Consider the following 25,536-nt stretch of genomic DNA (forward strand, 5'->3'; position numbering starts at 1 on the left):
TCGTCTGAGGTTCAGACTGAAATCGGTGAAACTGAAACTTCTTTCAGGAGCCGGGATGGAAAATTTTATGCTCTACATTTTTCTAGCGATCTTCTGAAGAGTCATTTTCCAATCAGAGTCCACATTTTCTTCCTTTTTTCTGTTTACATTTATGCAAAGCTCCAACTCATCTGTTGGAAGTAGGAATAACATCAATATCTGCCCGCAAAGAAAACTTCTCTCCTTTCGCTGATAGTGGACTTTTTGTGGAGTTAGGTGATACAATTCCCTCTTCGTGGCTCATACATGCCTCTTTCACCATAATGCTTTTTACCTGATGGAAAAAATGCAATCGCTTAAAATATATCGTTTTGCAAATCAGCAGTAATGAGATTTCTACTGTGAATATAAAAGTCAACTGAAAATAAATCCAAATTTTTCTATTGTTGAAGGTATTTGAACTATTTCATTGAATTTCCCGGCTATACCATAGTCACTCACAGATCCGACCAGGTGATCTGATAAAGTAGTCCCATATATTCGACGGTTGTTCAGGCGAGGGGATACCGAATCTGAACCTATGAGGTGCCTACTTCCGTGTATCGTTCGGGGTTGGCAGTCCCCTTTGAAAATGTCCACTGCGGGATGTGAATATAGCAAGAAATGGATTCTATGTCTTTTCTCGACCATGACTTCACGCCTCTTATCTACAGATTTAATTTTTGAGTTCAGGAATGGTGAACAGAGAAAAGTCGTTAGTTCATGGTACGTCTGAATAATTGACTGATTCCTCTAAGTATTATTTCGGGTGTTTACGTAAGGATAGTATTTCACAGGCTGCTGTGTCCCGAGGCTTAAGTAGCGTAATAATTTCATCTTCCACGACAACATAAAGTGCTATGTAGGCGATTTCTCCTGTTCTCATTTCTTGGACGTCTCCTTGAAGGGCTACAAAACCTTCATGTTTTACAATGCTTCCTATAAACGAAACGCTAATATATAAGAATTACAGTAATAGAATAGCACACAAACCGTGAGAAGAGAAATTAGCTCTTTCGTCAACGTGATATCAATTCCTTCAATTCGATCTACTTCGCCCGCGTTAGAGAACTATTCACACAAGGCCGAATAATGTCTTTCCACTGATTCTGAAATAGTTAACATCGTATTCTAGCAAATATCTTTGGAACGTTCCAGTGTTCTGTCAGTTGTTTTGAACAGATCGTCTTTCTTTGCATAAGTGACAAGTTCTTTGGCCGCAGTGTAAAGAGCGTGAACTTGTGAACAATTGACGCACGTATACTCCGCATTTAAAGCATTTCGTAGCACTGTATGTAGCATAAGGCAGAAAATATTCAATCGTGAATAATCACGTAGTACAGCGATAAAGTTGACAGATTAACCAGTTGTAAAGCGCATGCATTTCAAAGAATATTAAGAGACATAAATCGTCTCAAGAACTCTCTTCACATGTTATCAGCCATTTTTGTCTCATCTGAAAACTAAATCGTAAGCAACCTGAATTGTTCCAAACAACGAAGTGGGACAGAGTATATGTTAAATAATGGTTACTTCTTGCGCTAGATGCCCACGTGTATGTAGCTGCTGGACATTCACTTCTTGTTACATAAGGGATTGTCTCAGGTATAATTATCTCGCTTAGCCTTGCAGAACTTTCTACTATGTGCCACGACACGATTGTGGGGATACTTTTCGTTAGTCGCTTCAGTTTGGACTAAATTCGGAGCAATATCCAAAAAACCTTAACCTCATACAATACCGTATAAGCTTAAGTCTTGCGCACACACAGCCACACTTTGTTAACAATCATCACCTTAGAAGGCTTAGAAAGGCGTTCCTCGTCAACGTAAGACGAGTGTTTGTTAGACGAGTGTTTATTAGACACGCGTTGGCAACAAGATTGTCCTAAGTGCCAGTTGGTCCTATAGAATTAGCGCAAATTTCACCGCACAGCAAACAATAAACAAAAATTTCCCATCGCTATGCACAAACCTACGTTTCTAGCATTTGTAGACTTTGAGAAAGCTTTTGACAGTGTTGACTGGAATACTCTCTTTCAAATTCTAAAGGTGGCAGGCGTAAAATACAGGGAGCGAAAGGCTATTTACAATTTTTACAGAAACCAGGTGGCAGTTATAAGAGTCGAGGGATATGAAAGGGAAGCAGTGGTTGGGAAGGGAGTGAGACAGGGTTGTAGCCTCTCCCCGATGTTATTCAATCTGTATATTGAGCAAGCAGTGAAGAAAACAAAAGAAAAATTCGGAGTAGGTATTAAAATCCATGGAGAAGAAATAAAAACCTTGAGTTTTGCCGATGACATTGTAATTCTGTCAGAGACAGCAAAGGACTTGGAAGAGCAGTTGAACGGAATGGATGGTGTCTTGAAGGGAGGATATAACATGAACATCAACAAAAGCAAAACGAGGATAATGGAATGTAGTCGAATTAAGTCGGGTTATGTTGAGGGTATTAGATTAGGAAATGAGACACTTAAAGTAGTAAAGGAGTTTTGCTATTTGGGGAGCAAAATAACTGATGATGGTCGAAGTAGAGAGGATATAAAATGTAGACTGGCAATGGCAAGGAAAGCGTTTCTGAAGAAGAGAAATTTGTTAACATCGAGTATAGATTTAAGTGTCAGGAAGACATTTCTGAAGGTATTTGTATGGAGTGTAGCCATGTATGGAAGTGAAACATGGACGGTAAATAGTTTGGACAAGAAGAGAATAGAAGCTTTCGAAATGTGGTGCTACAGAAGAATGCTGAAGATTAGATGGGTAGATCACATTACTAAATGGTTCAAATGGCTCTGAGTATTATGGGACTCAACTGCTGAGGTCATTAGTCCCCTAGAACTTAGAACTAGTTAAACCTAACTAACCTAAGGACATCACAAACATCCATGCCCGAGGCAGGATTCGAACCTGCGACCGTAGCGGTCTTGCGGTTCCAGACTGCAGCGCCTTTAACCGCACGGCCACTTCGGCCGGCAGATCACATAACTAATGAGGAAGTATTGAACAGGATTGGGGAGAAGAGACGTTTGTGGCACAACTTGACCAGAAGAAGGGATCGTTTGGTAGGACATGTTCTGAGGCATCAAGGGATCACCAATTTAGTATTGGAGGGCAGCGTGGAGGGTAAAAATCGTAGGGGGAGACCAAGAGATGAATACACTAAGCAGATTCGGAAGGATGTAGGTTGCAGTAAGTACTGGGAGATGAAGAAGCTTGCACAGGATAGAGTAGCATGGAGAGCTGCATCAAACCAGTCTCAGGACTGAAGACCACAACAACAACAACAACAACATGCACTATAGACTCAAATACCACCCAATATGAACTTTTAAGATTATTTCCAGGCTCTGTGGCTCTGTATTCACCACTCATTTGCTTTTTTGCTTTTACTTCCCTTTTACTTGATAAGCTCTCCATCCTTTGCAAACCACTTTTAGTTTACGTGCTCATTTTCTGCAACGAGAAAAAATGAAAAAGTTGGTACTAACGTAAATTAGCCTACACAGTATGCCACAAAACTCCATTAAGCGCTAGCCTACTCGCCGCTGACAGGCCGTAGCTCGCAAAGGCGATCAGGTCTACGACAGGCCCTTGGTGCACCAATGCGTCAGCCTAGCAGTCGCCGCCCCGTGCCGTGACGTCATAGGCTCGCTTCGCCCGAAACTTCCGGCGCAGCGTGCATCAGTGCGAGCGAGAGCCGGGCCTCTGTGCTGAAGGTGCAGCTGTAAGTGTGCCACCTTCTCGACTGTGCATCAGCTACAGGTATAAACGATGTTCATTATACACCAAAAATCCTTTTATTTTGTACGCCAACAAAAACTTGGATTATGCTGGATGAAGAGAATGCAGAATACTTTTTAATTCTAAGTTTTAATGTAGCTTGTATTAACAGTATAAACATTATGTAAACAAAGTATGCGAATGGCAGTTACGTAAGGGATCATTGTATCAGTATGGAAGCAGAAAGTATAAGAACTGTAACATGAGGGGCAGAAAGCTACAGAAGCCATAAGTTTATATTTTATGACGAAAATTTTGTGTAAATGGCTACTTCCATTATACTTAGGAAGACGTTATGGCATAATAAACACTTGAAAATCGAAAAGAAATATAAAATTTCAGCCAATTTTTCGTGGCATTCTTATGCGTTTTTTAAAATTCTATTGTCTCTAAAAGTACAATAACACAGGTAGAAGCTAATGATCAGATTGTGATTTCTCGCGAGTACTTACATCAGGCCGCGTGACTGCTTTAGTTAGTTAGGTTTAAGTAGTTCTAAGTTCTAGGGGACTTACGACCTCAGATGTTAAGTCCCATAGTGCTAAGAGCCATTTGAACCATTCGAACTACATCAGAATGATACGGGAGATGACTCAGTCCTCTTCAGATGTCATAAAGCAGGTCATACTCTGGAAGTGTCTATGAGGAATCAAGAGTTAAGGTAACTACAGCCGAGTTGGTGCGTATAATCCCACCGCGTAGAATAAAATTGAACCTCTTCCTTTGTAAGCGATTTTGAACTGCCGCCATTACGCGATAACATTAAATAACAGGTAACAAGCGGCTGTTCCACCTGTGTTGGCATTAGCCCGTCGCCAGTACACAAGTTGTTGGTCCTGCCTTTGCTCTCTCTCCAGCTTTTAATTTCACCATGTTACAAAACAGTGGAAATTAGTTATTATGTCACGAAACTAGATAGTGATAATTGTATGAAATACATACTATTGTAATAATAATCCACCAGAGCCGCTTTCTTATGTTTTACTTACTGCTACCTGTTTCGAACAATGTTCTGAAACACTACTTAGATGCCGGCCAGTGTGGCCGAGCGGTTCTAGGCGCTTCAGTCTGGAACCGCGCGACTGCTACGGTCGCAGGTTCGAATCCCGCCTCGGGCATGGATGTGTGTCATGTCCTTAGGTTAGTTAGGTTTAAGTAGTTCTAAGTTCTATGGGACTGATGTCCTCAGCAGTTAAGTCCCATAGTGCTCAGAGCCATTTGAACCATTTGAACCCCTACCTACACTCCTGGAAATGGAAAAAAGAACACATTGACACCGGTGTGTCAGACCCACCATACTTGCTCCGGACACTGCGAGAGGGCTGTACAAGCAATGATCACACGCACGGCACAGTGGACACACCAGGAACCGCGGTGTTGGCCGTCGAATGGCGCTAGCTGCGCAGCATTTGTGCACCGCCGCCGTCAGTGTCAGCCAGTTTGCCGTGGCATACGGAGCTCCATCGCAGTCTTTAACACTGGTAGCATGCCGCGACAGCGTGGACGTGAACCGTATGTGCAGTTGACGGACTTTGAGCGAGGGCGTATAGTGGGCATGCGGGAGGCCGGGTGGACGTACCGCCGAATTGCTCAACACGTGGGGCGTGAGGTCTCCACAGTACATCGATGTTGTCGCCAGTGGTCGGCGGAAGGTGCACGTGCCCGTCGACCTAGGACCGGACCGCAGCGACGCACGGATGCACGCCAAGACCGTAGGATCCTACGCAGTGCCGTAGGGGACCGCACCGGCACTTCCCAGCAAATTAAGGACACTGTTGCTCCTGGGGTATCGGAGAGGACCATTCGCAACCGTCTCCATGAAGCTGGGCTACGGTCCCGCACACCGTTAGGCTGTCTTCCGCTCACGCCCCAACATCGTGCAGCCCGCCTCCAGTGGTGTCGCGACAGGCGTGAATGGAGGGACGAATGGAGACGTGTCGTCTTCAGCGATGAGAGTCGCTTCTGCCTTGGTGCCAATGATGGTCGTATGCGTGTTTGGCGCCGTGCAGGTGAGCGCCACAATCAGGACTGCATACGACCGAGGCACACAGGGCCAACACCCGGCATCATGGTGTGGGGAGCGATCTCCTACACTGGCTGTACACCACTGGTGATCGTCGAGGGGACACTGAATAGTGCACGGTACATCCAAACCGTCATCGAACCCATCGTTCTACCATTCCTAGACCGGCAAGGGAACTTGATGTTCCAACAGGACAATGCACGTCCGCATGTATCCCGTGCCACCCAACGTGCTCTAGAAGGTGTAAGTCAACTACCCTGGCCAGCAATATCTCCGGATCTGTCCCCCATTGAGCATGTTTGGGACTGGATGAAGCGTCGTCTCACGCGGTCTGCACGTCCAGCACGAACGCTGGTCCAACTGAGGCGCCAGGTGGAAATGGCATGGCAAGCCGTTCCACAGGACTACATCCAGCATCTCTACGATCGTCTCCATGGGAGAATAGCAGCCTGCATTGCTGCGAAAGGTGGATATACACTGTACTAGTGCCGACATTGTGCATGCTCTGTTGCCTGTGTCTATGTGCCTGTGGTTCTGTCAGTGTGATCATGTGATGTATCTGACCCCAGGAATGTGTGAATAAAGTTTCCCCTTCCTGGGACAATGAATTCACGGTGTTCTTATTTCAATTTCCAGAAGTGTAGATATAATGAAACTATTAGCAGTACGATGTATGTACAGTCGGTGAGAGATCGTGATGCTGAACACACAGCTTTACTGTCTGTTAACACAGTATAACATGCAAGGAGACGAAGTGCTGCCAACATATTATCTACAGCTGTCAAGTCGAAAGAGTATCCGAACACTGTCACACTGTTTTAAATAATGTGGGAGACTATACTGCTGCTGACTGATTTATATTTCGTTCTTTCTTTTGTGTTCAATACACTGATGAAAAACCCCAATTTAGCATTCACCGTACCAATACAAATGAATTACAGCTTATCATGATAACGCTACGAAAAAAATTTTTTTTAACAAAACAAACTATCCGAAATTGTCACGAATTAGCATGATAACATGTACTTTCGGTTTCTAAATGGTCTGTGTCTGCGTTCAGTCCATAATCATACTTAAACAGGGTTACAGACCTACCACGAAAGTATGCAGTTGTAGCAATAGGTGTAGGTAGACAACAAACTCCTAAGTCAGTGCAATTGACAGCGGAAAAAGCAGGCACTAACGCGTGTGCAATTCAGCAACTTTGTCACCTTTGGATCTACAGGGTACAGAATGAAGGTAGTGACGAAAATTATGGGTGGGGGGGTGGGGCCTTAGAATTTCTTTACTGATTGTCGATATGCCTGCTAGTGGCTCTTTTGCACAAGAGGTAAAAATTCTGTCTCCGGTGAGATTCAACCCGAAAGCTAACACACCGTTTTGCTTGATGGGCCAACACTTTAGCGCTTAGCCTGCATGCAGCTACGTCATATCCAAAACATAGGTACGACAGAGATTCGCAGTGTAAACAGCGAAGTAAACTGCAGTTTCAGTCGGCGCGAGCTTCCTGCATTCAAAACCATAAATTTCCTGCCTCTATGTCATCTCTTAAATATGAATCATTCAGAATGCCTTATCCGAATGACAATAAAATATCGAGGAAGTAAATCGACGCTCACGTAGTTCCTAAATGTATTCTACAATGATACAAATTCCCCATTAGATTAGCTACAGGCGATGTGAATCTTGAGCTGGCATAGCTCACCCTCCTAAGACACGGTGTCGCCGCCTGCCACTGCGTTAAATGTGAGTACCTACAGTAGGCCAATAAGTTTTATTCGCATAACGAAGATTTGGGTCTTAAAGCGTTGTTACAAGTAAAATACAGGTGCACTGACTGCGACTTGAACATTAGAAGCAAAGATCAGGGAAAATTATTTCAGCGGTTCTCTTCTTCTGCAGCTGTCGTAGGTATTCCTTTACTTCTACCTTAAGTGAATTGCAAACGGAAAACTCATTCACTGAAAGAGATTCACTTTTTAAGAAACCACCAGAAACTGTTAACATTATGAGTAGATAACATTCATATATATATAGTTAAGGCTCACCAGCCATTTGACCATCTTCTTCTGTGCGGGTGCACAAACAGTGCCCGAAATATTACGGGAATCACGAGTAATGAGTATAATGGGCAGGGGCACTATGAATATAGTGCGGGACAATATGTTGCGAATGTGTGTCTCATGGGAGGCGTGCCAGTGATAAGACCCTGCAGACGCATTATCCTCTGGGTCCTCGATTGCCGGCACGTGACCTCAGCGTGTTCGGCCAGAGGATTAGCTGCTCTCTGCAGTACAAAAAAACTGAGTTAACTGATCAACGACGAACTTAAACGGGTGTCTTACGACGTCCGCCCCGAGCAGATGAAGCGAACAAAATGAGATTTTTTTTAAAAAAAAGGTGGCTCAGATGGATTGAGCGTCTGCCATGCAAGCAGGAGATCCCACGTTAGAGTCCCGGTTGGGGCACACATTTTCAACTGTCCCCGTTGAATTATAACAACGCCTATATGCAGCTAAGGGTATTCATTTCGTTGTAATTTCATTCATTTTAATATTACGTACTTGAAAACAGATTTCCTTTTGAATACTTGAATTGTCATCACCTCTAATACATAATACAACAAATCAAAAGGCAACATAACATTGCTTGTGGATGTTCGCGTTTTGTAATCGGATTACATGTGTTGCAGATAACATATAGTTTCAAATCTCAAAAGCAGACTGTGCAAGGAAATTTTTCGCAGTGACCGAAAAACAGGACTCAAAAGCCGCGAAGATAATTAAGCGAGTGAATCATTGCAGCGCAATTTCGATTCCATATTCTGACAACCTGAAAGGACAAGCAGTTGTCATGAAAATGTGAAACATGGAACAAAAAGTGCCAACAGTTTGTTTTTGCTTACGCCTTTGTCCCGCACTTTTCGGCGAGGTTACCATCGGATTTAGTAACGTTAATTTGAAGGAGTGGCCGGATGCTCTTCTTGCCTCCACTCCGTACCCGCCGGGACGGAGTCAGTGTACCCCAGCTGTCAGCATCTAGTGTAAATTATGAAATAGTATGAACGTGTATTAAATGTCTGTGAGTCATGTATCTGAGGCGGGACATGTGGACCAGTCCGGTATTCACCTGGTGGGATGTGGAAAACCGCCTAAAAACTACGTCCAGGCTGGCCGACACCGGCCTACGTCGTTATTCCGGTGGGCAGATTCGATCCGGGGCTGGCGTGCTTACCCAAGTCCAGGGAGCAGCGCATTAGCGCTCTTGGCTAACCTGGTGGGTCAAAAAGAAAAAAAAGTGCCGACAGTATAGCGTGAAAAATGTCATTCTTAAACAAACCTGTCATTTATTCTATAAAAACAAGAGACGAAGAGTATCGTCTAATTGTAACGTTTACTACATAACTACTGGTAATGGTTTGTCAATAACAGCGAAAAGCACCTGATAAATGTGCTTCTCAAGACAGCTTAAAACAAAGAGGAAGCAAAGTAATAACAAGAGGTTATCAAATTTTATTTCATGAGGAAGCGCATGAGCCCAGAAATGGTACTTATTTCAAGTAGTAGCAAGTAATCAGCTGCAAATAATACAGATCTATGATTCAAACCCGCATCTGCCCATCCTTATTTAAGTTTTACGTGATTTTCCTACATCACTTCAGGTAAATGGTTCAAATGGCTCTGAGCACTATGGGACTCAACATCTGAGGTCATCAGTCCCCTAGAACTTAGAACTACTTAAACCTAACTAACCTAAGGACATCACACACATCCATGCCCGAGGCAGGATTCGAACCTGCGACCATAGCGGTCGCGCGGTTCCAGACTGAAGCGCCTAGAACCGCTCGGCCACTTCAGGTAAATGTCAGGATAGTTCCTTTGAAAGGGCACAGCCGAAGTTCTTCCCCACCCTTCCCTAATCCGATGGGACCTTGCTGTTTGGTGCCCTTCCCCGAATCAACCAACCAACCAACCAAATAATACAGGGTGGGGCAAGTAAAAGTGGTCTGGAGAACAGAGTTCCAGGGAACAAATAAACATAGCAGAGGAAAGGAAATATGGTACTAACATGACTATAGCACATGTTGAAAGTGACCACCATTCATCTCTCTTGGCACTCTTGGGCCGTGGTCAGCAAGTTGCTGACGGCGGATAGAAGCTGGACAGCTGGAATTTCTGCTGTACCCTTTACTACTTGGAAGACGAGGTTAACCTTGGTGAGCAAGAGATGGAATCTCTGTGCAGTATCTCGCAGATGATGCATTTTTCCCATAGGTTTATCTCATGCTTGTTTCACATTAACGACCCCTCAAGGCTGTCACAACATTTACAACTGAATTATCTAGCTGTAATTGTTAAAGCAACCTGCTGTTTTGCTGTTTTAGGTGTGGTGTCACCGCCAGACACCACACTTGCTAGGTGGTAGCTTAAATCGGCCGCGGTCCATTAGTACATGTTGGACCCGCGTGTCGCCACTGTCAGTACTTGCAAACCTAGCGCCACCACATGGCAGGTCTAGAGAGGCGGACTAGCACTCGCCCCAGTTGTACGGACAACATTGCTAGCGACTAGACGTACGAAGCCTTCCTCTCATTTGCCGAGAGACAGTTAGAATAGCCTTCAGCTAAGTTAATGGCTACGACCTAGCAAGGCGCCATTTGTAACATTGCATGTATCTTAATGAGTCTCACTTGTATCATCAAGATTGCTGTATACCAAAGGATGCATAAAAGTGTTCTAGTAGCTACGTTCTTTTCTTTATCGCATTCACTAATTATCCCGTTCCAGAAATCACGCCAGTCGGCGTGTGTGTACGCGTGCCTTTCTATCGGCTACCCGTCACTGTGGACTGGCTGCCTTGACAGTCCACAACATTGGCGACGAGTCTTAAGAGACTTTAGCGTTTGTATTGTATTAATTTGCTTGTCATGGCTTCGCCACATCCTCCAGATGTACTGTCCGAATTTTATCGCTTGCAGAATCAGCAGACGCAGGCGTTATTGGATGCCCTTGGACAGCTCGTCCAGGGTCAACGTGCGCTGCAAAACGATGCGGCCGCCGCCGCTTCCTCACAGCTACCGCAGCCACAACATGCAGTTGCACCGCAGTTTCGCCGGTTTGACCAAAATCAGGAAACGTGGCCCGAGTGGTCCCGCCAGTTTGGATTTCATCTCGCCGCCTACAGAATTCAAGGTAACGAGCGGCAGCCTCACTTCTTGTCTTGTGTCAGCGTGCAAACGTACCGTGTGATAGTGAAATTGTTTCCCCGACGCGACGTAGCAACTCTGTCCTACGACGAAATTGTGTCGGCTTTAGATGCCTATTTCAAAGAAACAGTTAATGTCGTTGCAAAAAGGTATACGTTCTTTCGTACAAAACGTACGGCCGGTCAAACTAATCGGGAGTGGGTTGCAACTTTGCAAGGCCTTACTAGGGACTGCGCATTTGAATGTGACTGTGGCCTTCCTTATTCAGATACAATGGTGCGTGATGCAATAGCACAGATCGTTTCTGATGTTCGCATAAGAGAACAGATTTTGAAACTAGTTAATCCCTCCCTTCAACAAGTGATAGACATATTGGATAGGCAAGACACACTTGACTTTGCTCAGGCATCTTTTGCAACTTCGCCAGCTGTGTGTCGCATTAACCGGCCCGCCGGGCGCGCTGCAAGGAACTGTAAACAGCCTTCGCGCCCGTCCACAACGCTACGTGTCCTGCGAAAGCAAGCAAATGCAGTGCTGAAATCATGCCCGCGGTGTGCAACTAGACATTCGCGTGAGAATTGCCCGTCACGCCATGCTATTTGCTTTTTCTGTAATAAGAAAGGACATGTTCAAAGTGTTTGCCAGAAAAAGCTTAGATCGGACGCTACCAACCATTCCAGGCCCTTTGCTTCGCGCCGGAATCAAACCAAGGACACTCAGGCTCGGGAACCTTCGCCCATGGACATTCATGTAGTTAATGCCACTCCGCCCAGTGTTCCTCTCTCTAACAGTGACTGTGTTCGTCCCACAAAAAGTGTGCGTCGACGTCGACGGCAATCCCGTCACGTCGCAAGTGATTCTGCCCCAGTGTCTGTTCAAGTTGCACAAAACAGTCGCTCTTGTCGTCAACAGGACAATAAACTTTTTGTAGATTTGGACTTTGCCGGACAAGTGATACCATTCCAGCTCGATACCGGAGCTGCAGTTTCCTTGCTCAATTACGCCACGTACAAACAACTGGGCGCACCGCCGTTGCGTGCCGCAAAAGTTCAGCTCACTAGTTATTCAGGACAGCATATCCCTGTGTTAGGACAGTGCAGCCTTCTTGCAACATACAAGGGACAAACAAAACTTGTGTCTTTTTACGTTCTTCGTTCTTCTGCTGCAGTGAACTTGTTTGGTTTAGATTTATTTCACTTGTTTAACTTGTCTATCGTAAATCAAGGCCTATCAGTGAACCAGACTGTGCCTTCAGCCAGTGTTTCTCGTCTATGTGAGGAATTTGCAGACATTTTTGCACCGGGCCTTGGTTGCGCTAAGAACTATGAAGCACATTTGGAACTCAAAGTCAACGCGCAACCGAAATTTTTCAGGGCGCGCAATGTTCCCCATGCATTGCGTGATGAGGTCGCAAGAACATTAAACGATTTAGAATCCCAAGGTGTCATTGAACGTGTGCAGGCTTCTCTCTGGGCCTCACCCTTAGTAATTTTGCAAAAACCTTCCGGAAAATTGAGACTTTGCGTGGACTTAAAGGCAACAGTGAATCCACAACTCGTGACTGCTACTTTTCCTTTGCCCCGCCCGGAAGATCTTTTTGACAAACTGTGCCCGGGAAAATATTTTTCAAAGTTGGACCTAGCAGATGCGTACTTGCAAATACCGGTGGACGAAGAATCCCAGCGCGTATTGGTGGTTAATACGCATCTTGGATTGTACCGATTCAAAAGACTGCCATTCGGGTGTGCATCCGCCCCTGCATTGTTTCAGCAATATTTACAAACTATTTGTGCGTCGGTCCCTACTGCGGCAAACTATCTGGACGACATAGTGATCTCCGGAAAGACAGAAGCGGAACATTTACAAAATCTCCGAACATTATTTCAGGTCTTGCGACAGAATGGTCTTCGCTTAAGGACAAATGTGTGTTTTTTGCTCGTGACTTGCCATATCTGGGCCATGTACTTAATGCCCAAGGCATACATCCGAGTCCAGAGCACCTCCGTGCCATACAGGACTTGCCTTCGCCGCAAAATGTGAAGCAGCTACAGAGTGTGTTGGGAAAAATTAACTATTATCATAAATTTCTTCCTCATGCCTCTTCCATTTCAGCTCCGCTTCATCGCTTACGCCGTAAAGGTGTTCCGTTCGTCTGGTCGACGGAATGCGAACGCGCCTTTCGCCAATTGAAATCGGCGTTTCTTTCAAATACTTGCCTTACGCCATTCGATCCCCAGAAACCCCTTTTGTTGATGGTAGATGCATCGGATTTCGGGATCGGTGCTGTGCTTGCGCACAAAGATGGTTCCCATGATCGCCCTATTGCCTTTGCGTCCAAATTGCTCTCGTCAGCGCAAAGAAATTATTCCCAGATACAGAAAGAAGCTTTGGCTCTCGTGTTTGGTGTTACGAAGTTTCACGATTTCTTGTATGGTCGTCACTTTACCATCATCACAGACCACAAACCTTTGACATCGCTTTTTCATCCGGACAAGCCTGTACCTCCTCGTACAGCGCAGAAATTCATTCGCTGGTCTATTTTCCTCTCGCAGTACCGCTACGATATCTTGTATCGGTCCACTGCTAAGCACAGAAACGCAGATGCGTTGTCCCGTTTGCCTGTTACTGAGGATAAAGCATTAGATTCTTCCGAACTTGCTTGCATGTTCATTGATGCGGAAACCGATGACGTGGTCGAATCGTTTCCGATTGATTTTCGTCGTGTAGCGACAGCCACAGCTGCTGACCCTGTCCTTGCTACCGTTTTGCGTTTTGTTGCTACGCAATGGCCCTTGTCAAAGTCGCGGATCGAGGATCCGTTGGTTCGCCGATTTTTTGCTCACAAGGAGAGACTTTTTGTACGACGTGGTGTTTTGTTGTTGCGTTCTGATAATGATCAGTCTAGGGTCGTGGTCCCACGTTCGTTACAGTCCTCTGTCTTAAAGCTTCTCCACCAAGGACATTGGGGTATAGTGCGTACGAAACAACTTGCTCGTCAGCACTGTACTTGGTTCGGAATCGATGCTGCGATTACGAATATGTGCTCTTCTTGCATGGCGTGTGCCGAACAACAATCCGCGCCCCCGCGGAAATTCTTTGCATGGCCGAAAGCCACTTCCCCTTGGCAACGCTTACACATCGATTTTGCTGGACCATTCTGGAATGCTCGATGGTTGGTTGTGGTCGATTCATTCAGTAATTTTCCTTTTGTTGTCCGGATGTCTTCCACGACGTGTTCTGCCACCATCCGAGCGTTGTCTGCTATCTTTTGCGTGGAAGGTCTTCCACAGACTATTGTTTCCGACAATGGCCCACAATTCATGTCCGCAGAATTTCAGTCATTCTGCAAGGTCAATGGTATTCACCATCTGACGTCCGCGCCGTTTTCGCCTCAAACGGTGCCGCTGAACGATTGGTCCGGACTTTAAAGTCACAGATGTTGAAGTTGAAAGAGTCGCATTCTCGGGAGGACGCGTTGTTGCTCTTTTTGTCTTCGTATCGCTCTCAGCCCCGCGATGGTCGCTCGCCGGCTGAGTTGCTTCACGGTCGTCCTCATCGAACCTTGATGTCTTTGCTGCATCCGCCGCATCAGGTTCCTGTGCAGCGGCAGGCTCCTGCTTTTGCTCCAGGCGACGTTGTATTCTATCGCAACTATCGCGGTTCACGGCGTTGGCTCGCAGGGCGCATTCTTCGCTGCCTCGGCCGCGCGATGTATTTGGTTATGGGGGCCTCTGGTGAGGTGCGTCGGCATCTCAATCAGCTGCGCCTCTGTCGTCGCCTGGGTTCTGCCGCTCCCCGTCTGCTTTCAGCGACGGAGCCGTCCGGTCAGCGCCCTGGGGACCCATCTACTGGCTCGCCTCATCCCCAGGTGTTACCGACGATGCCTTCCATTTTGCCCCATGGCGTCGCGCCGCCGCCGCCGCCGCCGCCGCCGCCGCTGCCCGCAGAGGACGCTTCGCTGCAGCCGCCAACCGCCTCCCTGGGTCACGCGCCGCCGATCGCTTCCCGTGACCAGCTGTCCTCCGCCATGGAACACTTGCCCTCTCCGGACCACATGGCGTCATCGCGCGTCGGATACCCCGACGCAATGGAGGTCGAGCCTTCGGCCCCTCCTGTCTCATTACGGGCGCATACGCCGCATGTTGATGTGCACCCTGGAGTAGGTTTCCAGGCGTTTCCTAGCTCCCCTCGGACCGAATGGCCGGGTGCGGGTGGCACAGCCTCGCCTGTTAGGCTCCCCACCTCATCGCATACGTCAACATGGGGCCCTCCCCACGGCGGGCGGAAGCCTTATAACACGACCGTTCGCCGATTTGCGGGGGAGGAATGTGGTGTCACCGCCAGACACCACACTTGCTAGGTGGTAGCTTAAATCGGCCGCGGTCCATTAGTACATGTTGGACCCGCGTGTCGCCACTGTCAGTACTTGCAAACCTAGCGCCACCACATGGCAGGTCTAGAGAGGCGGACTAGCACTCGCCCCAGTTGTACGGACGACATTGCTAGCGACTAGACGTACGAAGCCTTCCTCTCATTTGCCGAGAGACAGTTAGAATAGCCTTCAGCTAAGTTAATGGCTACGACCTAGCAAGGCGCCATTTGTAACATTGCATGTATCTTAATGAGTCTCACTTGTATCATCAAGATTGCTGTATACCAAAGGATGCATAAAAGTGTTCTAGTAGCTACGTTCTTTTCTTTATCGCATTCACTAATTATCCCGTTCCAGAAATCACGCCAGTCGGCGTGTGTGTACGCGTGCCTTTCTATCGGCTACCCGTCACTGTGGACTGGCTGCCTTGACAGTCCAGAACATTAGGTATTACAGAACTTGTGGCTAAATCTTACTCAGTGTACAACACCAATGGTAGTAGCTGGGCAAAGTAGTTTCTGGGGGGGGGGGGGGTTGTTATTTTGGGTTGCACACATTCAGGGGCAGACTTGATTCATTTACGACCTTCTCCCCCTATCCTTAACCTACCGTTCTATTAATTGATTTATGACACCATGGGGCGATGATTTATGACCCCCTGGGGATAATCCATCCTTCTGAGAAACCTGTACCCCTCCCCCTCTTCCCCCCTCACCTCTCTGGGAAATCTCCAACCCTCCACACCCCTTCTCTCTGATACAAGCACGCTTTTGTTACCTCCTGAGAAATCCCTCAGACTTCCCTTCCCACCTCCCCATTCAGAAAAAAATGCTGGGAAAGAGCACACTCTGGCTGCTAGTGTGGAAGGAGTAAGTAGTACCCTGTCCATCAACTACATGTCCTAATTGCTAATTACACAGTTGCAGATTGCAAGTGTTATCTTGTCTGAAAATGTTTGCATGTGTGTTCACTCTGATGTACAGTGATCCACTGAGCTAGTGCACAATACCACCACCAGAGAACATCCCTAACACAGCCATCCTTCCCTCCCTCCCAGAAAAAATTGGAAATAAAAGTCCCTCTGCTGTCAATGTGTGAAGGACATAGAACCCCACACAACCCCCTTCTGTCTCAGAAAACATGCACCACTTCTAATATCAAATTAATTGACTAATTAACTAAACTGATCAAAAATTGGTGGGAATTAGCTCGTCCACTCTTATGACATCATGGGTTTTTCCTTGCACAGTTAGGTCAAAATCCATGTTAGAACGCTATCTTCTGATCAGAAAAGAAAAAACATGAATTGAACACGAGATCATGCACTGAGGGAAGCTGGTCCTTTGGCTCAACCTGGAGTGGCGCCGATGGCAATTTTGGGCAGGCGCCACACCACACCACATGGACAGGGCTGCCGGCAACCCTTTGATTCCCAAGAGTTGGATGGGAAGGGTCGGTCACTTGTCAAATTTAATCCTCCTGACGAATGCGTAATACAATATGTCAGCTTCCTTTGAAATTTGATCCAGGCTCACTTGCTCCCTCTTTCTGTCTCAAGTGGTTACTTCCTGTTAGTAGTGGGAGAAAGTTTGTGTCACCCCACTCTGCGTTGTTGCCAAATTTATTCAAGATGGTGGATCAAAGATGGTGGTGGTAGCTATGGCAACATCGCAATGTCATGGCGGGAAGTTCAAATTTTGAAGGGAAAATAGGTCAATTGGGCTACCTCCACTAACCTAACCCCCTCCTCTCCCTTCCCCTCCCCTCCTCACGCCATGAGGTCCAGAGCCCTACTGACCTAGTACACAGTACGCTCACCAGAGGGCGCTATCGTCCCATGGCGGTCTGTGGGGAGAAATGGCGGGAAAAGGACTCAGCCTGTGCTGGGCTGCTGGAGAAAGGAAGGACTGTACATTATTTATCTTGGAAAAATTTATTTAGGGACGGATTTCACGTAGTTTATTTATTACACTGATACAAAACACTCGCCCTGACGTGCTTGGGGTCACAATGTACAGCATACAGACCAGCAAATTACTTGTAAAGCACCGAAATAATGCAGTACAATGATGTGCAGACACGTAAACAACCCGTAAATTGCAAAATAATGCATGTATAATACTCTGCAAACAAACTCACTAATTCTAAACTGTCCAAATAATGCAATACACAGCCTACAGACCTGCAAACTACTCGTAAATCACCGAAATAATGCATATATAACACTCTGTCAATTTCACAACGCTTAAACAGGCGAAAATAATGTAGTGCACAAACACTCATTGCACGTAAAAAACGTTTTCGAACTAATGTCAGTCGCAATGTATCAGGGGCTCCAACATGCGCACATGCCGACGCCGCTGACACCGAACAGGCGCTTTGCAGCATTCAGCCAGCAGGTGAATGTCGCATCTATTTTCGGGTATACAGTTAGAGTTCTTCGAATGTTCTACTGACATCACATGTCTATGTAAATAAGAGCCAAGTCACCCTCTGGGCCGCACACACGTGTTTTCCTAACCACTGTAACTGATGTGTGCCTGCCAGTCTACAGCCAAGAGAGATGTTTGCATAGCAGCTCACCCTTGCAGACTGAGCTAAAAGGTTCTCAATGTTATACGGACGTCACAGGTCACGCTACAGAAATCTGTTCCAATGCTTCCCAAAATAGCACAGAGTGCATTGTTCCTAGCGATCCTAATGGGACAATCGAGCTGCATCTAGCGCTGCACGCGTTTGCCTGCCCAGCATCACCGCAAAATGTTCGCGTGGTGACTCACCATCGCAGGCCCATCTAAAAGGTTCTCAATATTATACTGACATCAGAGGTCTATGTAAATAAGAGCCAAGTTTCCCCTCTAAACGCGCTACAGAAATGTGTTGCAATGTTTCCCCATTGATCCTAACAGCACATGCGAGACACCTCCGACCGCGTATGTGTTTAGTCAGCCACCACGCGTACCTGAAGGTCTCGCACAGGCCTCATTGCCAAGCGCAAGATTTTGCGTAGTGGCTCACCCGTGCTGGTGCAGCTAAAAATTTCTCAGTGTTATACTGACATCACATATCTATGTAAAAAGAGCCAAGTCTACCTCTCAGAAATAGTAAAGCGCTGCAGAAACAGTTAACGATCGCTTTTGTAGGAGCTTTCGTTATGTCTCAGCTTGTCTGCATGGAAATTTTGGTCCTTACAGGACCTGTTCACGAAAATAGCCCATAATAACACCAATTGCATTCTTCCTCGCGGCCCTAACTGGACAGTGCGTCCATTACTTTTTAGTCCTTTCTCGAAATTGTTAAAGCGTCAACGAAAATAGTCAATCATCACTTTGTGGGAGCTTTCGTGACGTACCAGCTTGTCTGCATGGAAATTCTTGTCCTAACAGGACTTGTTAGTGTAAGTAGCCCAGAATAACACCGATTGCATTCTTACTGATGGTACTAATGAGGCATGACGTGTTACCCTTCCCAGAAATCGTAATATCTTGCTTTCAACATACGTCTCAGAAACGGTAAACTTCTCGCCACTAAAATTCTTCATCATGTATGTGCACACTTGCGAAAACACCGTTAATCATAAAAGCATTATGGTTACCTGGAGAGCGAGAGAGACGATGGTCGCATCAGGCCTTCCAGAAATAGTGACGTTGTATAAAAGCTTCTCATTTGCTGTACATTTATATGAAGCTCTTTCATTGGTCAACTCGGTCTATATATAAACCCACAACGAACCTCCATTGTCCTTCATTCCCTGCTGCCTGCCTTGTTGTGCATTCCATTGTATCTGTGTGTACTTGTTGTTTTCTCTCCACAAGATGAAGAGAGGTAGCTGCAGCAACGCTTCAGAGTGTAGTGGCAAGAGGCATAGAGTTTTGGGGACAGGATTACCAAGTCAATAAATTATTTCTAATTTGAGTGTAAATCTTCGTGTGTATGTTAAATTCGTCTTATTAATTCCATCTCCTTGTTATAGTACAACTCCACGATTTTATCTTGGGGTGTGAGGAGAGACAGGAGGGGGCTGGACCATGGCAGACTCTTGAAGTCCAGCCTCCTGTGGTGGGTTCACAGCCAGAATTGCCATGTGAGAATAATTTTCATTGTAATTTGTTCTTGTATAGTAGCTATTCAAAATTTTCTTATTTCATTCTTTTTTTTCCTCTAGCTCACTTGATGCAAATGCAAACTGAGCTGGAGGCAGAGCTGGGGGCTGATAAGAACTATTCACTGCAGCAGCAGCAGCAATGTTATCTGGATCGGCCTCCAGCTGTGGATAACCAACAGCAACACTCACGTATGTATAGAAACAAATATCCGTGTGCGATCTTTCTGTGTAACTCGACATTCAAAATAAATAAAATTTTGTCTCATCCTGTTACAGGAACAGCCCTCGAGGAATAGTTCGATTTATTGGACAGGCAGCTGGAGACTTTTCATCAGCAGATGCAGGAACAGCCTCCAGCAAATAATGAGATGCCTGAGCAGCATACTTGTAAGTTGAGAAAAAGATTACCTTTGTACGTTCCTCTAGTAGTAGTGGTAGTAATAGTAGTAGTAGTATAGGAAGTTTTTTTCTGTAACAAATCGGTTTATATATCTTGTTTGTTTTTGTTGTAGATGAGACAGACGAATTGCCAGATGCGGATTCTAATGAGGAAGATGACATGCCTGAATGGGTCAGACAATGGCGCTCTGATCTGGCCTTATTAGATGATGATGATGACATTTTTGAGGGTGTGGTGGAGTCACCCCATGAAGTGTTAATGCCTTGGACCTAGACCGAAAAAGGTAATCACTCACTCTGCTTATAACCATGAGATCGTCAGCATTCTTTCCTTCACTGCACCAGCAGCTGCAAGCAATGTACTTAACTATTATGTATTATATCTCTTTTTCTACAGTGGTTGCGTCTCCGCAGCCACAACACAGTGTGGCACACATACCGGAGTCGACTAAACCTTCTTCCTTCCCAAAGCGGCGCAAGGTAAGGCACGCATCGGCTATAAGGGCGCCGCTAATCGCTGCGCGGGAAGACGCCGCCGCCCCAGCACCGACGCTCTGCCGTCCGTGGGCCGAGCAACGAACCGCTACCCCTCAAGTTACTGGGTCGGATCTGCAACAGCAGCAACAACAGCATCGGTAAACATCACCACAGCCCGGCTGTTCCCATCACTCTGACCTGGTAGCACTGCAACATCATCATCATCATCATATCAGCCTCGTCAGGATCGGAGTAAACGCAAGGTATGTGTGCCATGGCGCATACCGACTTCCCTCCCCAACACCATCATCTATTAATAGTAATAGAGAAGATCCTGTGGCTAGTGGCAGTTCTCTCTCCCGTCCTTTAAGTGAAGGACATCAAGGACATCATGTCAGATAGAATACTCGGTGATTGCAGACACCTGTGAGGAGCGAATCTCGTTCACGAGGATCGAGAACCCGGCAGGGGAGTACTGACCCTGTTGGTTTTCTAAGGGCGTGCTTTCCTATCGTGGAAACGCAGCTCCTCAATGTAGTCAATGATCCACAGTATCCCGCCATTAAAGGCAGCGTGGTGCTTTGCATCGAATTATCGTACCCTCCCAACGTTGATGCTGGTGTTGAAGAGACAGCTCTTCATTATCTTGGGGTGGGGGGGGGGGAATGGCGTGATAACGCGTAGCACGTCAATCGCCGAGTGGTTTCGTAAATCCACCTTGAGTGCTATACTGGCCCAGTTTTCTGATATGGAGGTCAGAGAGTCAGCTAAAGCACTCAGCCGAATACTACACCTGGACAATCATACACACATCTATGATCCGGTAAATGGAGGGTCTAGCTATATCAAGCTCCCTAAAGATATAGCTAACAAGAGGGCATGCATCAATGTCGAAAATAGAAACGATCAAGTTTGCTTTGCACGGTCAATCCGGGCCTGCGAAAGAAATTACAATTACGGAGATCATCCTGAGCATCCCAGTACATACCCAGCCATCAACTAATCATCATGTAAAACATATTTGATTAAGGTGCCTGAATTATTTCTCCTCACTCAAGTTATTAGTGGCGCATCTAGTAGACTGTGCTTTCGAGGATCCGGTACGTGTTATTATGCCTACAGAGGAAAACAAATTCATAAAGTTTAAGAATGCTCACCACCAGGAGTGCTGCCCACTTGTGGTGTGCACCAACTTTGAATGCCTCCTAGCTGCCATGACCCACTGTGAAGGTAACCCTACAGCCTCACACACCACCTTTACAAAAAAACACGTACCATATGTGGCAGTGTTCCAAATTGTATCGTCCTATGATACAGTCTTAACGGCTACAAATCTTATATCGGGGATAATCCTGCGGCTTGGCTGCTCACTGAGCTCGAAAAACTTTCATGGGACGTTGATAAGCTTTACAGCGACAACGTTCCCATGACCAGTTGATTGTCATATCTGTTCTGGTACCGAGCGCCGTGGGTTTCGAATCACGCCAGATGGCATGGACCTCAATTACCACTAGAGGTCTCTACAGCCGTCATGCTGTAAGCCGTGACTGCACGCGTTCCTGGCCCGCGTATAATGTGAGGTGCTACGGTGGAGCACGTGGTCTCAGCAGCCAATAGCGACGTACTGCATCCTGTATACAAGCGCCTCCCTCTTGCTCAGCTAAGCAGTGTGATATTCGTGTGAGTCTACTCGGCTACAGACAGCTTCTTTACTGTACTTTGTTTTCGTTTACGAGTGTATGTTGTGGATTCGTTCAGTTTTTGCTTGTGCCCCGTTGTTTCTTGCGTGTCGTCGTCGTAAGGTCTTGCTCGGTCGTCGGTCGTTGTTCGTGTCTGTCCTTTTCCGTTCGTTTGTTTGTTCGCAGGCCGCTCCCGCTTGGTCCCGCCACACTTCGTTCTCAGCAACATCTGTGGTCTGCCGTTAGACAGAAAAGCAGAAACTCTTCGTAGAGACCACTGTCAACTTAAGGAGAAGTTCCATGGTGTGGCTCACAATGTGTGCAATTTGAAGTACCAGCTACTAAGTAACAAACCCGTTTTCTGTCAGAACTGAAGTGGATATGACGCTCACTTTCTCGTTGAGCACTTGGCTGATTTCGGTTTGGAGAAAGATCAGGTCAGTGTTCTACTTGAGAACGTCGAAAAATTATTACATATTCGTGTAGTACGTAAAGAAATATGAATGTTTTAGTTGGACCACTTTTTTCGCTTTGTGATAGATGGCGCTGTAATAGTCACAAACATATGGCTCACGATTTTAGACGAACAGTTGGTAACAGGTAAGTTTTTTAAATTAAAATACAGAACGTAGGTACTTTTGAACATTTTATTTCGGTTGTTCCAATGTGGTACATGTACCTGTGTGAACTTATCATTTCTGAGAATGCATGCTGGTACAGCGTGATTACCTGTAAATACCACATTAATGCAATAAATGCTCAAAATGATGTCCGTCAACCTCAATGCATTTGCCAATATGTGTAACGATATTCCTCTCAACAGCGAGTAGTTCGCCTTCCGTAATGTTCGCACATGCATTGACAATGCCCTGATGCACGTTGTCAGGCGTTGTCGGTGGATCACGATAGCAAATATCCTTCAACTTTCCCCACAGAAAGAAATCCGGGGACATCAGTTCCGGTGAACGTGCGGGCCATGGTATGGTGCTTCGACGACCAATCCAACTGTCATGAAAAATGCTATTCAATACCGCTTCAACCATCGATAAAATTGGGGCCAATTATCCTTCCTCCCATAACGCCGCACCATACATTAACCCTCCAACGTCGCTGATGTTCCACTCGTCGCAGCCATCGTGAATTTGCCGTTGGCCAATAGTGTATATTATGCCGGTTTACGTTACCGCCGTTGTTGAATGACGCTTCGTCGCTAAATAGAACGCGTGCAAAAAATCTGTCATCGTCGTGTAATTTCTCTGGTGCCCAGTGGCAGAACTGTACACGGTGTTCAAAGTCGTCGCCATGCAATTCCTGGTGCATAGGAATATGGTACGGGTGCAATCGATGTTGATGTAGCATTCTCAACACCGACGTTTTGAGATTCCCGATTCTCGTGCAATTTGTCTCCTACTGATGTGCGGATTAGCCGCCACAGCAGTTAAAACACCTACTTGGTTATCATCATTTGTTGCAGGTCGTGGTTGGCGTTTCACATGTGGCTGAACACTTCCTGTTTCCTTAAATAACGTAACTATCCGGCGAACGGTCCGAACACTTGGATGATATCGTCCAGGATACCGAGCAGCATACATAGCACACGCCCGTTAGGCATTTTGATCACAGTAGCCATACATCAACACAATATCGACCTTTTCCGCAATTGGTAAACGGTCCATTTTAATACGGGTGATGTATCACGAAGCAAATACCGTCCGCACTGGTAGAATGTTACGTGATACCACGTACTTATACGTTAGTGACTATTACAGCGCCATCTATCACAAAGCGAAAAAAGTGGTCCAACTAAAACATTCATATTTCTTTACATACTACACGAATATGTAATAAAAAATGTGGGTTCCTATTAAAAAAAAAAACGCTGTTGATATCCGTTTGACCTATGCAGCGCCATCTAGCGGGCCAACCATAACGCCACCTGGTTTCCCCCTTCAAGTTAGACCATTTTCGTTCTTTGTAGTTGTTTCGTTTGATGCTAATTTCGTGAGATATTTTGCCCGGTCGCTATCAATGGACCACCCTATATATACACAAATGAATAGTTCTAATATTAATATTACTGAAATTTTTAGTTCTACACGTGCAACTACATTTAGAGATACAATTTTTTAACCATTTCTGAAACAGCAACTCGTCCATGGAGTAGAAGGAGTTGTCCAAAAGAAATGATTTTAAGCTAGATTTTAAACTTCATCTGCTACCTGCCAGACATTTTACGTTGTTGGGCAAATGATCAAAGATTTTTATTGCTGAATAATGTACTCAACTGACAGCTTTAATAACGGATAGGAAAGGTCACTTTTCCCTCTAGTGTTGTACGTATGAACCTCACTGTTCTTCGCGAATTGAGATGGATTATTTGTAACGCATTTCATCAGCGAATATATGTACTCTGATGGTGCAGTTAAAATACCTAACTCCTTGAAAAGGTGCCTACATGACTTCCTTGGGTGAACACCACTAATTATTCTCACTGCTCTCTTTTGTGTAATCAATACTTTACGTCTAAGTGGTGAGTTACCCCAGAACACTATTCCATAAGACATTATTGAGTGGAAATATGCAAAGTACGTTAGGAAGCTGATCTGTTTATTACCAAGACTAGCGATTATAAGAAGAGCGAAAGAAGCTGAACTTAATTGTTTGAGAAGCTCAATAATATGCTTCTTCCAGTTCTAGTTGTCATCAATGTGAACACCCAAAAATTTGGAGAAATCTACCATGTTAGCTGAGCCCTATTCATATGCAGCATCAATTGTCGGTATGACTATTTGGTGTACAGAACTGGGTATAGTGAGTTTTTTCAAAATGACGGGAGAGTCCATTTTCTGAGAACCACTTAATAATTCTTTTAAAGACATACTTAACAATATCTTCAGCTGCTTTTTCCGGAATGGGATTTATTATAACACTCGTGTCACCTGCAAAAAGTACTAGTTCCGCTTGCTGAACGTTAAGTGGAAGGTCATTCACATGAATAAGGAACAGTAGAGGACCTAAAATTGAACCCTGTCGGACTCCATTTGTGATAACTCCCCATTCACTAGAATTTACCACCCTCCCTACATTATTTGTGCTATTCAGCACGACTTTTTGTTTTCTGTTCATTAAGTATGATTCAAACCATCTGTGGGTATATCCTTCAATTCCTTAAAACCTGAGTTTTTCTAAGAGTGTGACATGATCCAACCAGCCAAATGCCTTGGATAGATCACAAAAAATACCAACTGGCGATAATTTGTTATTTAGGGCTTGCTCTATTTGATGGGCAAATTTGTAAATAGCATTCTCAGTCGAGTAACTCTTCCGGAATCCGAACTGTGACATGCTGAGTAAATTATTTTCACTTAAGTGTCAGACTACCCTTGAATACATAACTTTTTCGAATATTTTAGAACATGAAGTCAGCAATGAGATTGGTCTATAATTATTTAAGTCACTCTTCTCCGCTTTCTTATAA

This window comes from Schistocerca cancellata, chromosome 4 (assembly GCF_023864275.1).
Source record: "Schistocerca cancellata isolate TAMUIC-IGC-003103 chromosome 4, iqSchCanc2.1, whole genome shotgun sequence".
Classification (NCBI taxonomy): Eukaryota; Metazoa; Arthropoda; class Insecta; order Orthoptera; family Acrididae; genus Schistocerca; species Schistocerca cancellata.